This window comes from Phyllostomus discolor, chromosome 4, assembly GCF_004126475.2.
Source record: "Phyllostomus discolor isolate MPI-MPIP mPhyDis1 chromosome 4, mPhyDis1.pri.v3, whole genome shotgun sequence".
Classification (NCBI taxonomy): domain Eukaryota; kingdom Metazoa; phylum Chordata; class Mammalia; order Chiroptera; family Phyllostomidae; genus Phyllostomus; species Phyllostomus discolor.
This window is the reverse complement of record NC_040906.2, coordinates 79481452-79497928: the sequence shown is the minus strand read 5'-3', so window position 1 is coordinate 79497928 and position 16477 is coordinate 79481452. Positions and strand designations below refer to the sequence as shown.

The following is a 16477-nucleotide window of genomic DNA, read 5'->3' as shown; positions in this document are numbered from 1 at the left end:
TCTGGGTCCTTTATATATATTACATATATATCACATGTTATATATATATAATATATATAAAATAAATCCTATTGTCTTAAAAATATATTAAAATTAGGCTGGACAAGAAAATAGAGAATCTGGTACCCACATAAGTCTAGCACCTAGTAACCAGCAAAAGTACGGTGGTCCTAGAGACAGAACAAGTGTGTGGAATTTTGAGTTAAAATTGCAGCAAAATAATGTTTTAAGAAAAGTAGCTTATGAATAAAAGCATAATATTAAAGTCTTAGCAATTTCAAGCTTGTGATAAATTTTTAAATGATCTATTTTTAAAACATATGACTGTGTCTTTATATTAAAACAATGATGCTATTTAATAAACTGACAACATTTCTTGAATGACTGAATACATATTTTCCATTAGAACAAAAATAGTCCATCACCACACTACTGTACTGGATGTTGACACTTGTTCAATTTCTTCCATAGGTTGTCCAGAATTCCTCTATTATCAGTCACTCTGCCAACAGAAGGAGTCTTCTCTCCTACCCTCATGTTCTCTGAGTCAATTCATAGTTTAAAGCCTACTGACTAAGAGCCAAGCCATGAGGAACTGGACAGAAAGGCTACTATTCTCATGGTTTTCACTAGCAATGACCCATAGCAGCTATTAAGGGATACCTATTGAAGTTACTGTTGTTACCACTTATTAATAGCCATCAAAGCATATTCAATATCAAAGCACATTCAATGTGAGATATAAAGATATCTCTTGACTCACTGGCTTCTATTTCTGATCTTTGAAATAAGAAATCCACTTAGTGCACAAAGTAGAATAGAGAAAATGAGGAAAATGAGAAATAATATCACTGCAGACTAGTACATATCAATTTTTAAAAATGTTAAATTTACTTAATAAATATTTAATCAATATTATACTTTGTATTCAAAAACTGCTATAATATTTAAAGTTTTTAGTTCAAGAAATCCTTAACCAATTAACCATTACATTTATGAAAATGTCTTACATATTTAGCCTGTTGCACATCATATAAAGGAAGAAACCACCTGACAATTGAGGAAGAAAATCTTAGAGAACATTCCTAACCTTAGTTATTACCTATTGAAAAACAAGTTGACATGTTTCTGGGCTGAACATTCTATTTAATATTGGTTTTAACAAAAATGTTGAATTTGTTAGGTTTGTTTGGAGGGGAGGGAGGTGTTTATTGGTTTTGTTGTTGATTGGTTGGTTAGGTTTCATCAAAAACTTTGTTTCTTTGTGAAAGAATACTCACAAAGAATACTTCTTTGTGATACCTAGAATACTTCTAGGAATACTTCTCATTTACTTTAAATTATGAGGGAAAATTTGTATAAATTCAAAAACAGTAAGTCACTGTATGCCTTTGGTTATGAGTATTTTGTGAAGAATCAGGCTGCGGGATGTAACACACACTGAAAGAATACCTCACAATTAAGGAGACTGCCTAGTGTGTGTACCTATTTCATCAAACACTGGTAACTTGTTTTGTTTTCTTACAGAGAGAATGAGGCCCATTTTAATTATGTTGCAGAAGGCAGTACTGAGATTTGCTTCAAATTTCTTTCCTCATACACGAAGTCCCCAACACAACTTTGCAGTGTTGACATAAGAAACATCAAAACCTGTAGAGAATTGTTATGATATTATTTGAGTCAAACTGATGCCAATTGGTGGGAAGCAAAATCTCAATGGATTAAGATAATGCTCTGGAGAATGGCAGTTTGCAGCTTATTTTTTATATTAAGATAACAGGAGAAAATATAAGGGAGACTTATATAAAAATCAATTGGTGTTAGAATAAAGGGGGGAGAGAAGGCAAAGTGGGAAAATCTCTGGGATTGGATTAAAAGACACAATAGAGAAACACATACTTCTTTTACATTGGTAGGTACAAGATAGCCAATAATTAACATATATTTACAGCACATAGAGATTGTAAGTGGAAAACAAAATAACAGGGAGGGTACTTAGTCCCATCCTGTGGTGTGGCAATTGTGCTCTAAGGGGTCTGGCAAAGATTACTCTGACATTTCAAAGATATGTTATCTTGAATGTTAAAAAAAATAGGCTCACTTGATGTAAAGTTTAACTTTCATCAAGAAAGTAACAGGCCTACTTTTAGTCAGAAATTTGTATGTTCGGACCATCCTATGTGGTTACTTTACGTCTCTGAGTTTGTAAATCTTGCCATGCAGATCTCCCCTGAGCTTGTCAGGCTTACAATGTGGTTCTGCTTTCATCCACAGCAAGATAACTAATCTGGTACCAGGATATGAACGCTGTTCATTGGGAGTTCACTCATGAGCTTTTCACTTCCCACTGTATACTTTATGACTGAAGAAAGGTATGATTTTTGATAGGTAAGGTGACATTGGAGGATCAACACCACATGAATAGAGAACCTACCAGCTCTGTTCTCTACTATCTGATCCATGATAAGTCCTGAATAATTTTTCTATTAAGGGTTGAATGAACAATTAAAGAAGAATTCCAAAGGTACTTATGTCACCTCTCAGGATTTCCCTGTGCTTCTGTGGGTGATACACTTGGGGACAATCCTGCATCTCCAACCTCTCAAGTAGCCCAGAAGTCCAAGTCCAATACCCTGTGAGAACGGTCTGTAAGGCCTGGATGAAAGAAACTTGTGAATGTGGAGAAAATGTTTAATCTTTGGTAGTAGATTTGCATGTTGAGGCAATAAGCATCTCTCCTTCTCTCCTGTACATCTAGCAATGTTTAAATTTTAATTTTAAAGGAACATGTCATGCACTTATTTTAATTTTAAACAAGTGTCATATACAAGGGACAAGAATGCTGAAATTCTGACAAATTTGAAGTGTTAATATATGGAGAATTATGGATGTTATACAGAAGCCAAAACCTTGAGCCCTAATTATTGTCTACTCTGCAAGTCTAACCAGATGACACACTTCAAATTATCAGTGTAAAATGAGATTTTGCTACCCTAGCTCCTTTTCATATGTGAAAATGTTCATCATTGTTTAGGCTGAAGTGGATGTGATATAAGTGTGTAATGTGTGATTAAAATAAGATAATGGCCACGAATTATCCAACATATTTTTAGATTCTTATTTTTGATTTGTTCTTTTTACTTATTTCTCTTGAAGGAATGACATATTGTAGATACAGCATTTTCTACTACTTCCTTAAAAAAAGCAATGACGAAATATCACAGTATGAGTGATACCATATTAAAAATTACTAAATTAACTAATAGTTAAATAATGGAATTATGGAGATTTTAAAAATAAATTTGCTTTATAATGCATTCAGAAAATAGATGCTTATACACCAATAAAGAAGAATTATTTCTGCAGTATAGTAGTGGCAGCAATATAACATTTGAATCTTTTTCTTAAATGTTATTTATTTATTTTGGACAGAGGGGAGGGAGAGAGAGAAAAACACCAATGTGTGGTTGCCTCTCACATGCCCCCTACTGGGGACCTGGCCTGCAACCCAGGCACATGCTCTGACTGGGAATTGAGCTGGCAACACTCTGGTTCATGTGCCGGAGCTCAATCCACTGAGCTACACCAGCCAGGGCATAATATTTGAATCTTTACAAATCTCATGCTTCAAAAAGACCAACCAGTGTAGCAAACAATCAAATGTATGAATTGATCAAGTCTGCTGAACACAAGACCCAAAAGTACAGTTCAATTGTGTTTTGGTAGTCACAATAAAGTATCAGAAACTGAATTTTTAAAAATATAGTTTATAATAACACAGAAAGTGAATATTGATAGATAATCTCACAAAAGAATGTCTAAAACCTTTATTCTAAAACCTATAAAATATTGCTGCAAAATTTTAAAAATCGGAAATAGAGAGATACACCTTGCCCATGGATTAAGAGGATCAATATTGATACAATATACATTTTTTTTTTCTAAATGGACCCTACAGTAATGAAGCTTCCAGGAGAAAACTTGTGAAAATACTTCTGTGACATTTCAATGAGTGAATATTTATAAAACAGTATACAAAAACATTTGTAAAAAGTATTTATAAAGTAGAGTCACACAAGCTAAGTCCTATCCATCAAAAGATCCCTTTAAAAGAGCTAATAGGGAAACAATGGGAAGAAAATATTTATAGTACATATGTCTGAAAAATACTTTCTAGAATATGTAAACAGCTTTGCAAAGCAATAGAAAACAGCAACACTATAATAAAAGGCAGAAGATTTGCACAGGAAGTTTATAAAAACAGAATATCCAGATGGCCCATATGAATTGAGATAGTGGTTATTTCTGGAGAAGTGGGACACAGAAGTGACTTTTAGAGCTTTTGGAATATTTTAGAGTACAATTAATATTGGTTGTTTGGGCTTACCAAGTCATAGGGTTATGCACTTAAAATTGTGTACTTGTGTGTCTATCATGCTTAATAAAATACTTTAAAAATAAAAGCTACATTGAAATACAATTTCTCATTTTTGGAAGTGACAGAGTTCTATAGATGTAATAGAGTGTTCCCTTGAGGAAACTCTGAAACCAAAACTCCCATATATTTTTAGCGAGAATGCAAAACATCATAAACCATTGGAAAATAATATGACAATAACTATCAAAATCACATATGCAGTTTATATACATTTCACTTTTATAAATATGCCTCATTCCACTGTTAAAAATGTAAAAAGATACATGCTCAAAGCTATGCATTATAGCTCTCTATATACTGAAAAACTTAGAACAACCTAAGTGACCATCATGGGAAGATTATGCATTCAATCAATCATTGGAGGAAGTACATTCTATAAAAGGAAAAAAATCTCTACATATGACCATGAAGAGTGGCTTCCAGGATATATTGTAAATTGTGTTTTGTTTATTTTCCTTTTTTGTAGGTGTGAGAACCAACGATCACTAGCTGCCCAGGTATCAAAAAATTATGCTTTTGAAATCTGTTGATGTCAATTCCGTACGTAGATCAATCAAACTGTCCTACGTGTGCCTCTCATGACAGAAGCCCTTTTTGTGTCTTGTTACATTTTTAACAAAGCATTGTGAAAAATATAATAATTCCATAACTTGAGAATATAGATTTATAGGTGCACTTGCTTATATATGTTATAAGAAGACTCCAGGTAAAATTCCCTCCTAAAGAGACAGCATAATTATCTACATAGAAAATCTTTTAAAATCTACTGAAAAATGTTGTTAGAACTAATTGTTAAGTTGAGCAAGCTGTCAAAGTGCAAAAACAATTTATAAAAATTAATGTTTACTATATAGAAAAGTTATAAAACTGGAAATAATCTTGATGTCCCTCAACTGGTTAATTTGTTTAAAAAAATAAATGGTGGTACATTTCTGTAATGAAATGCCAGAGAATAATAGAAAATGTACTACTAATATATACAATAATAACTAATATCAAATGCATTCTGATAATTGAAGGAACTGGCTTCAGTAGACTACATAACACATGATTCCACTTCTATGACATTCTGAAAAAGATAAAATATAGAGATACAAAACAAATTAATGGCTGCTAGAGGCAGGAATAGTTGTAGGTTTGGTTATAAAGGGACATGGGTATCAGGGAGGATTACTATATTTTGATTGCTGTGATGATTATACAACATTATGTCTTTGTTAATATTTACAAAACTTTGCTCTAAAAAGGAGATTTTCATTATATGTATATTATACCTTACTTAAAAAAATTTAAAAAAAGAGAAGATAAACCATTAAGTAATTAAAAACAATTATACTTACATATAGAATAATAGCAATAGGGTAGAATGGCTAGAGGTGGAATATGTTCTCTAAAGATTGCAGATTTTTTCTAGAGATTTAACTTGCTGTTTTCTGTTTTAAATGTGATTTTGAAGCCCTGGCTGGCGTAGCTCAGTGGATTGAGCACAGGCTGGGAACCAAAGTGTCCCAGGTTCGATTCCTAGCCAGGGTACATTCCTGGGTTGCAGGCCATAACCCCCAGCAACCGCACATTGATGTCTCTCTCTCTCTCTCTCTCTCTCTCTCTTTCTCTCCCTCCCTTCCCTCCCTAAAAATAAATAAATAAAATCTTTTAAAAAAAGTATAAATGTGATTTTGAAACTATGTAAATATTATACATCATTGTAAAACAAAATTAAATATTAAAAAGCAATGAATGAAAATTAAAGTAAAATTAAACAATTCTGTCATAAACATAATAATGTAGAGATTTCAAATGAAATGAACAGACAAAAATATTTTGCAAAAAGCAATTCTAAGTTATTTTCCTAAAGGATGTTGTTGATAGTGTTGATAATACAGTTTTTGATATTCAAAGTCAGCCATATGTATATTTTGCAACGGTACAAGTGAGTAATTCTATGTCAATGAGAATTGGGACATTTTACATGATTGAAAAGAATTTTATTCTCAAAGAAAGTATATAATGGGGTTATCCATTGTAGAGATTTTGGTAGGCAGGTGGAATAGGAAAGCAATAGTACATTAATGGTAACTATATAGTCAAGAAATAATAAGACTGAATGGTAGCTCAGGATTAATTGTGTATATTTCCTTCTTTAATGATGGTATTGAGAATTTCTAAACAGCTGTTTTCTCCTAGTTAAAAATAGCATTTAGAGACATCAGTTTGCATGTAGGAGAAATTCATGCTTCTGATGTTCTGTTTCTAGCACTATTCAGCAGAAAGACTAAAAATATGTAATTTTAAAATATATACAATATATTTGAGTCCATGTTGATATTTTTAATTCAAATTCAGGACTACAAAATTATTACTTAATCTATGTGATGCTGCTTACCATTTAAAATAAAATAAATGGGTAAATCCTAAAGTGTTGCTTGATACCTATAATAAGAAACTTATCTATAACTGGGAGCAGAAACTTGGCTCTAGTTATCTCAGTGGGAATCCATGTTTTCCCACCTGGTTGCTTCATCTAAACCAATTATTAGAATTAGAACCTATTGATTGAGAGAGAGGTTAACCTAAGAGGTGTAGCTACAGTTTCTGCTATATGTTACCTAGAAGGTTACCTATCTGTCCACCAGGGAGACTATAACCTGAAAAAATAAATATTCCATAAAAAACTACATTTTTAAATAGTAATTATAAATTATTGTTAACATCTGAAAAAACAAAATGACCAGAATAATTATAGAGATCAGAAAACATTGTAAACTTGAGACAGATATATTTGGCTACCAAATGAATCCCCATGTTAGAGATATTTTGGTGGGTAAAGCCATAATAGCCTTTGGAACTGTCCCCTGCACCTCCATTTAACATCCTTAATCACCAAATTCTTGAAGAATTCAACTGTTTTGATACTTATTACAGATCAATTTATCTTTTCTTTCATTATGCAAAATGTCAGATGCATTTTGGAGAAAAAGTGTGTTTTACAGAAAATTTAATCAAATAGGGAGGATAATTTGAACTGCCATTTCAGACATGGTATCTTTCCTGGATCAATTCACCCACCATTATTTGACCTGGAAGGTTTTGTTTTGTTTTGTTTTGTTATGTTTTTAATTGTAGTTAATAAACTCCGTCAGATGCATTTAGTCTTACAAAATGGGGAGATTCACATTTAGTATCCTACTTCTGAACTACTATGTCAACTTTCTGTTCCCTGTAATACTGTTTTCCAGAAAAACTTTCATGTCTTGCCAGCCTATATAATGCCAAGTTTATCATCACCTGACCCACCATATTATGCAGTTTGGATTGGGAAGTAGTCGGTTTCTTCAACCACTATCTCTCTGGAGATTTCTTCTTCAAATGACACTACCGTGGTACTATTAGAGAATGGTCACATGGTCTTCCCATTGTATTGTTTGAAATATCTTACCCTCCAAGATTTAACATGGCTTATCAGATCAGAGTTTACCTGGATATCTTTGTTAGTTCTTGAGAGCACACATGATAAGAGACTGGGATCTATGTCTGTTGTGCCCCTAATGCTAACCAATTCCTAAAAAACCCCAGCTGAGGGTCATTTTTTTTCCCTCAACCTCCCTGAGATGGAGAGGTCTGCTGCCTAATAATGTCTGTATCCAGAATCCCCATATGCCTTGTACCCCAGGACTAGAACCCTGGATGTTTATGTGGATCATTAGTCTGTTATATGCCTGCTGGTGAGAAGGGGAATTCTAGAACAGCCCTACTTTTTCTATTGATTCCTAGCCTTTTATTTTTTTCTACCTCATTTTTGGTATGCAAGAGTGACTTGTAGCCTGTAGCATGTTACTTGTACATGTGTGTGCATGAACCCAGTTAGAAAGTCATATCCTGATCCTTGTGTGTGTAGATGTGGAGATCGAGGGGAGAGACCATACCTGCAACATCACTTCACAGGAAGCACCATGACAGCTCTGCTCTTTGGTCAGTGGGGTGGGAAAGGATCTTTACTCATTTCAGTCTTCAACAAGGAATTTCCACTTTCCACCAAAGTGAATAACAGCTAACTCTCTCCAAGAACAGAATGTTGATTACTATAGCAAATACAAATAATTTTTTAAAAAGCAAGTAGAAAACCAAAACTGTTTGTTGTAGGGAAAGGAAAAGGAGAGGTCAAAATGTTTTCCCTAGCTCATGACTAAGGCAGAAAATGAGCATTTTGCAAAATTCTTCAGAATTATTTATTAATCATGTAAACTGTTAAATATTGATTATGTATAGATGACTAATTAAATGAGATATATTGTGGTTATCTCCCTCCCCTAAAAGTGGAACATGACAGAGAAAGAAAAAAAGTAGTCAGCTGTTAATTTGGAAAAACCAACAGGAATGAGGGATGGGCAGCAACAGTAAATGAAAGTTCTTCGTCAAGCTTTAGAAAGAAGATGGAAAAGTGATAACAGACTGTAGAGCTGAAGAAGTTAAATCTATGTGTCTACAGAGGCAAATATCTTCAAGAAGTAAGTTGATAAGCTCTGCAGATCAGCTGAGGATCTCAGAAAGGCAACGCAGGACATGGTAGCAAGGAGCTCAGAGAGGGCTCAGAGGACTGGTTTTGTCCCTGTTTGGCCCTAGGGACCCTTCCCTACTTCTTGCATGAGATAACTGCTTCTCCTCATCAGTGCTGCAGGAGACAGGATGTTTTACTCTGTAAAGCAAAAGAAGCAAATAGACTTGTGGTCCCCAAACACAGTGGAAAGAAGTGGAAAGACAGGGGCTAAAAAATATTTTGTGCTATAGGAAATGTGAACCCTCAGCAACCTCCCTCATTACCCTCAAGGCAGACTGCCTTCCAGGTAAATTGCACTCCCCAACTCAGCAAGCCCAGGCAAGAGAGAGATGTTGCCCTAAAGAAACTGAGTGAAACAGAGAAAATATCTTTACACTAAAACTTATAACACATTTTGTTTATTTGTAAGTGTTACCCGAAAGTAATATGTTCTTAACATCTCTGATTGATAACACCCACACATGATTTCCAGAAGGGTACACTGACAGTGAGGAGCCTGTGCCCCACATCTGCCTGCCCTGCAACTCTGACATACTCTCGCTCTAAATAGATGCTAATATATATTTTCTGAGTCTATTAATGAATTCAGCTACATGCTTGTCAAATCTCAGTTATCAAAAACCATAAAGTGCTGAAAGAAACTTTTGTAGCTCAACTAGTATGTTCCCTGGGCACAATAACTTCTAAACAGAGTTTTCTATCTCATTTCTCTACAATGTCAAGATAGAAGGGAACAAACTCTCATGGAACTTTACAGCTCCTATATTTTTGCTTCAGTGAAGTTAAACCAAATTATTTAATAGCTTAAAGTCATCTCCTATCTTTTCAGAATTTCAGTATCAGCATTCATGAAAGGTTTTTGTGAAGTTTCAGACTAGCAACTAAGAAAGACACCCTTAGTCTGCCGTGTATCCATGGAAATAGGATATGAGGAGACTTTTTGATAAGATTATGCTATCTCTGGGACAGCTTATAATGACACTGGTGAAAGGAAATGCAGGACAGAAAAGGGCCTGAGGCAAGCCCGTCCTCATTAATTTTATCTCAACTCCATTGCTCTCATTTGTCATTGGCTCTGTATTTTTCGACCCTCTGGCTCTGTGAGAACATGTCTAGTTGTTTCTAAAATTCATTGAGAGTTCTGTCCTTTGTGGAATATTATTGATAACTCACATCCTATTTAATTGTCCAATAAGGTTTTATGGAAAATGTATTGAATTAATTTCTTGGTTATAGTTAGTGTTCTAATCTTTAGAATAAATCATTGTGCTTCTTCTCAATGATCTCCATAGTGAAGCAGCCTTTCTTTTCAAGTTCCTCAGTTCTGTATACTGCCTTATTGATTTCTATATTGCCTCACAGGAATCAGTGAGTATAAAGTATATATTAATTTGTAGCTGTTTGGATTGTTACATCGTTACTGTTATCAGCTTACAATTTCATGGACTTCTTGTTAGTACTTTAAAAAATTAGTATTTTCTTCCATAGCTGGCTAATTTTGAAATCATGTAGAATCATAATAAATGTTATTTCTTCTTTTTGACGATTCCGTTTCCTCTCTTTTCTTCTGAAAGCAAATATAAAGTTATGAGGGCTCAAGGTTACATAATTATAGTTTCGAGAATCCTCATTTCCTCAATCATTTTAGCTTTTAAAGTAATGCCAGGTAAAGGGTTAATTCCAATCCTGCTTTGTCCTCTTTGAAAAATTTACCAAAAAGTATTTCTGTTTCTTTTTATTCCTTATGACCTGAGATAAAAAGTATATTCTCTGTATTATCCAAGTGCATCTATCTTGAGTTAAATACCTGCTCATTAGGCAGTCTTAACTATACTACTAAACTAATTAGTTGTTCTCTCTTGTTGAAGTCTAAGTACACTAAATGTCACTTGCCTTTTGTAATTAGCATTACAAACATTCAGGTATGCCTTGGAAACATTCTTTTATGCCTATTTCCCTGGCATCTCTTCTAACTTGCATTTGTGCTTAATTTTCCATATATTAACAAAATATAATAAACAATTGCATTAATTTATACCATGATGGCTCTGGCAAAGTCCATACTTACTTTCAGTTTTGTCCTTTTCTTTTCTAGTATTTTTTTTAAATTGACCTCTAACACAATATCCTCTTAGCTTTAGGTGTATATCAGAGTGATTTGTTATTTATATGCACTACAAAATGATCCTCATAAGTCTAGTTACCATTTGTAGCCATACAAAGTTATTATAATATTGTTAACTATTTTTAAGTATAAAAAATCTCCATAACTTATTTATTTTATAACTGGAAGTTTGTACCATTTATTCTAATATTTATGAGATGCATGTGCAATGAACAACATTCTTAATTTAAAATTTAGTTAAATCTGAAAACAACCAATGATGACCAATCTCTCCTTTCCAAGACCTTCTAAAACTCAATCTCATGATATATATGATGATATCTATCACACACACACACAGAAGAGGGAAGAGAGAGACAGAGTCAGCTTATTCATATAGTTTACCAACATATACTGGTGACAGATTAAATTTAAAATGTTAACAAAACAAATACATAAACAAGGCAAACACATTAAAATATTAGAAGAAAATTTAGATTCAGACTTTTTTATAACTTTGAAGTGAGCAGTTAATTGCTAAACTTTACACCCAAGACAGCAAATAGAATGGAAAAGACTGACAGAGTGTACTGCATGAATATTTAAAACATATTCAGAAAAAGTACATGAACATAATTAAAACAGGTTACAAACTAATATTGAATCTCATGTGACAAATATTTTTTAAAAATTGTTACTCTTCTTAAAACAAATATAGCTTCTATGAAAGAAAGATTAAAAATTCTTAGGAAATGAGCAAAGAAAATGAAAATAAATAGGCATTTACCAAAAATATGAATGCCTCCCATCAAATTGACATCATTTCATAAAAGTATTTTTGTAAAAAAATACATTTATTTACAAAATAAAACTATAATGTAAGATTTGGTTTGTGTTTGTCAGATTTATAAATTTTAAGAACATCATTAATACTCAAAATTAGCAAGCTTTTTGAGGAAATAAAAAGTTTGGGTAAAATTTCAAATCATTGAAAGGTTTTGGAAAACAATCAGGTAATAAGTATTTTAAATTCTGTCAACACTTTGACTCAGCAATTCTGCTTTTAAAATCAATCACAGTAAAAGAAAGAGTATACACAGAAGAGAAATATGTTAATTTTATTTTTTAAATATCAAACTCATAAAGTTCATGTTCTGATAAATTCCTCATGAAGGGATCGTAGGAGCTATATTCCCTGAATTATTCTTGTTGAAAATAATTTTTGTGTGCTCTTTATACCTACAAGTAAGTTTTGCTGGATATAAAATTTTAGCTCCTTTTTTTCCCCCTTTTCTTTCAATATTTCCAATTTTTCTTCAATTTCTGGGTATCATTGTAACTACTAAGATGAAAAAGGATAATATAATTTCTTCCTCTGTTTTTTGTTTAGGCAATTTGTATTTCTTTTTGTTATTGTTTTAAAGATTCACTGTAGTATCTTCAGAGCTGTACTTGACTCTTTTCTCAGTATTTACTTTCAAACCTTTTCTTTACTTGTTTAGATAGATTTTCTGGAATTTTAGTTCACATCACTTTTTTCTGTCCCTTTAATTCTTCCATTTTTCCTCCAAAACTCTTATTACACATTTAACTTTATTTGTTTCACTTTTATTGATTTTTCCATAGAATTTTTTTATCTTTTCCTTCATGTTATTTTGATTTAAAAAAATAGCATCTTTTTTATTGTCTATTTCTTTTAAAAGTCTTTTATTTTTGTTTATTTTAGTTTACTCTAAATTTTAAGAAGAAAGTATATTTTTTTTACTAGTGAACATAAAAGATAAAATTATTTAAAAGGGTAAAGAAGAATTATTTGAAAGGGTAAAGGGTAAATATTAATTACTTTGGAAGTAGAGAAGTGTTAGAAGTTGGAAGCAGGTAAATGAAGGGATGAGGTGTGGCTCCTACACAATGTTTCATTTCTTAGCACAAGTTGTTACAAAGGTGTCACCTTATAATATATTATGAAACAAAGGAAAAATGTTCTATCTGTTAGTTAAAATGTTTTATTTTTCTGTTGGTGATTTGATAAATTATGTTAATAAAATATGTTTACTAATATATAGATATTCATAAGGCAGAATGCATTAAGGTTTTGAAGCTTGCAGAATGAATTGTAGTATCTATATGTAAAAATTAAAATAAAACTAAACCTAAAAATAAAAATAAAATATTTAAAGAGAAAGAAAGATTATAAGAACCTATAGAGAACAAACTAATCACACAGGGTTAGGCAAAAATAGGTTTACAGTTCTGAGTCTGTGAAACAGTTTGCCTTGTATTACAATTTATTAATCATTGTATCATTTATATTACAACTGTAAACCTACTTTTCCCCAACCCTGTATAATACATAAACATATGCATGCATAAAATAGACTTGCATGTTTGAACCTCAATATTAAAAATCTGAGTTTTATATAAGAAAATCAACAAAGATTATCTCTGAGTGACGACAGGTAGCTTCCAGCTTGTTCTTCATAATTTTCCATTTGATCATGCATAATATTTAAAGTGAGAGGAAAATATTATTTAAAAAATACTTCAGGGAGCTTTAGCCTAGTTATTATTAGCTACTGGGGCAATACTCAGGATAAAGTCGCAGTGTTGAGTGAAGAGTCCTGGACTATTTGAGAAAATCCTTTTGTTTTAGTGATCTATTTCTAGGTAAAAAAAATTATCATTAATCTTATCAGCTTAACACAATAAATATTAATTTTTTCCACAGGATCTGTGGACTAGGAATCTGGGCACAGATGACTCAGGTTTTCTTAATCAAGATGTCAGCTGGGGGATCATTAGGGAAGAATCCTCTTCCAAGTTCATTCACATAGGTGTTCATAGGCTGGGGTCTTGTTGGTTTTTAGATAGATAACTATTCCTTGTCATGTGGGCCGTTGATAGGACAGCTTACAATGTGGTGGCTAGCTTCCCTCAGAGAGTGAAACAGAGAGTGAAAAAAGTGGTCCAAGATGGGATGCAATTTTTTTAAAGAACCTAATCAGAAGAAATATCCTATTTCCTTTACTATATACCTTTTGTTATACAAGAGCGTGACTACCAGGAAGAGAGACTCATTGGTAAAAAACTGCCTATCACACATGTAGGTAAATATATTTTAGATAGTTCATCTAAAATATTGTCCATATATGTACTATCACTAGTAGATGAACTATCACTACTGAGGCTAATCCTCTATATAACATAGTGCATAATTCTAACTTAACAATTTGTTTTGGAGGTTGATGTAGTATCACTAATAATTATGGAAATGAAGATTTTATTGAATGTATAAAGTGAAGAAAAAATTAACAATCTAGAATAACATCAAAATCTTTCTGTTATCTGATACATATGGAGAATTCGGTATTTGTGAATAAAGTATTTTGGTATTTTGTGAACTGAAAATCAAAGTTGTTTTGTACCTTCTCATTTAAAAAATCTTGTTCTGGGGATGAATTAATTATAGAAGCAATTTCAATGTAAAGTTTTGCTCTAGCAAAGAAATAGCATTACTATCTCTTTTTAAAAATTTTATAAAATAGTCCTGGCTGGCGTAGCTCAGTGGATTGAGCACGGGCTGCGAACCAAAGTGTTGCAGGTTCGATTCCCAGTCAGGGCACATGCCTGGGTTGCAGGCCATGACCCCCAGCAACTGCACATTGATGTCTCTCTCCCTCTCTCTCTCTCTCTCTATCCCCCCTTCCCTCTCTAGAAATAAATAAATAAATAATCTTAAAAAAATAATAATTAAAAAAATTTTATAAAACAACACATAAACATGTACATGTATGGACATGGGAAGTGGGATGGCGGTTAGTGTTATTTGCTATTTAGAAGCAAAATAAATAATAGTAATATAAAGGTGGTTGTATTAATTTATAACAGTACTTATTTTACTTTCAAAATATATTAACTAGCTTTCTTTTTTCCCACAAAGAAAGAATAGCAGTAAATTTTATAGATTAAAGGCCTTTATATTTTTAGGGCTTTCTTTCTCCTGGGCTCGCTATGAAGGACCACAGGAGGAGTGGAACCTTAATTCTCACCAAATACTCAGAATTTCTCAGGAAATGAAATATGAGGTCTGTCTAGAAAGTATCCAGCCATGAATATGAAAACTAGGGACATTTATTGAAGATACAAGAAGCACTGTACATAGGACAATGATGCCTTAGTCTCCTTCAAAGTAGGCACCTTGAGGTCTCACACAGTTTGCCCAATCACTATCGGCTGCTCTGTTCTATTTTCCTTAATCTCATCGATGGCCTACAATCTCTTTTCTTTCAAATGTGATTTTAGTTTTGGTTAAAGCCAGAAGTCACAGGGGACCAAATCTGGGCTACACAGGGGCTGAGTCACTTGGGTGATTTGATGTTTCACCAAAAAACTGCAGGAGAACTTGATGCATTAGTGGGCACCTTGTCATGAAGAAGCTGCCAATCACCAGTTGCCCGTATCTGTGGTCTTCTGAATTATCCAAATAGTTTCCATGGAAGAATGTTCAAACTTAATGCAAAATTCGATGCAGATCCCTTGCTGTACTTGCTCAGTCATTTTGAATGCCATGGCCACACTGCACACATGCTCACTCAATGGTGTCTACCTGACCCTCCCCCCGCCCACTGACTAGTGCAGTGACGTTGTCATTGTTCACAAATGTGTATTCCAGTCCACTCTCCTTGGATGCCAGGTTACGGTGATGTCATGCAAACCATTCTCATTATATTAACAAAGGCTGGTCTTTTTCCAGACAGACCTCGTATATTATACATTTGTCTAAACCAATAGAATGTAAATCAAGAGTAAACCCTAATGTAAACTATGGACTTTGGGTGATTATAATGTGTCAATGAAGGTTCTTTAATTCTAACAAGTGTAATAGGGAATGTCACTAATGGAGAGGCCATGTATGCATGAATGGGAGCAGGGAGTATATGGGAAATGACTCTACTGTTCTTTTTTCTATTTCTTCATTTTTATTTATTTATTTTTAACATCTACCATTCTTTCAATTTTGCTGTGAACCTAAAAAAAGAAAAAACTGATTGACAAATCAATCTGTTTATTCAGTTATAGTTATTAAACTACTACTTTAAAAAATTATTAATCAAGTTTAAGATTAAAGTTGGAAAATACGTAAAGAAGTACTTTCCTAAATCCAATAATTCAGACTCCATGAAATATTTTAAGCTGGAATTATTATTTTTTATTTAGGTAACCATCAGTTTCTATATTTTTCTCTGGATTGAAAAAAGCCAGGAATCTGAAGTAATTAATTCTGCTTTATCTCTCTTCATTTAGCAAACATCTTTTGAGTGCTTATTGAGTTTCAGGGGCAATGTTAAATGTTTTATGGCTTATTATTTAAACTAAATAC

At 32.9% G+C, this 16477-nt stretch overlaps 1 non-coding gene across 1 annotated transcript; it reads right to left on the bottom strand.

Moving 5' to 3' along the window:
• Positions 1–4900: 4900 nt before the first annotated feature.
• LOC114495877 lies at positions 4901–5034 on the bottom strand. Its single transcript, XR_003684540.1, has one exon. It is a non-coding gene; the product is annotated as a U11 spliceosomal RNA (small nuclear RNA).
• Between the last annotated feature and the right edge of the window lie 11443 nt (positions 5035–16477).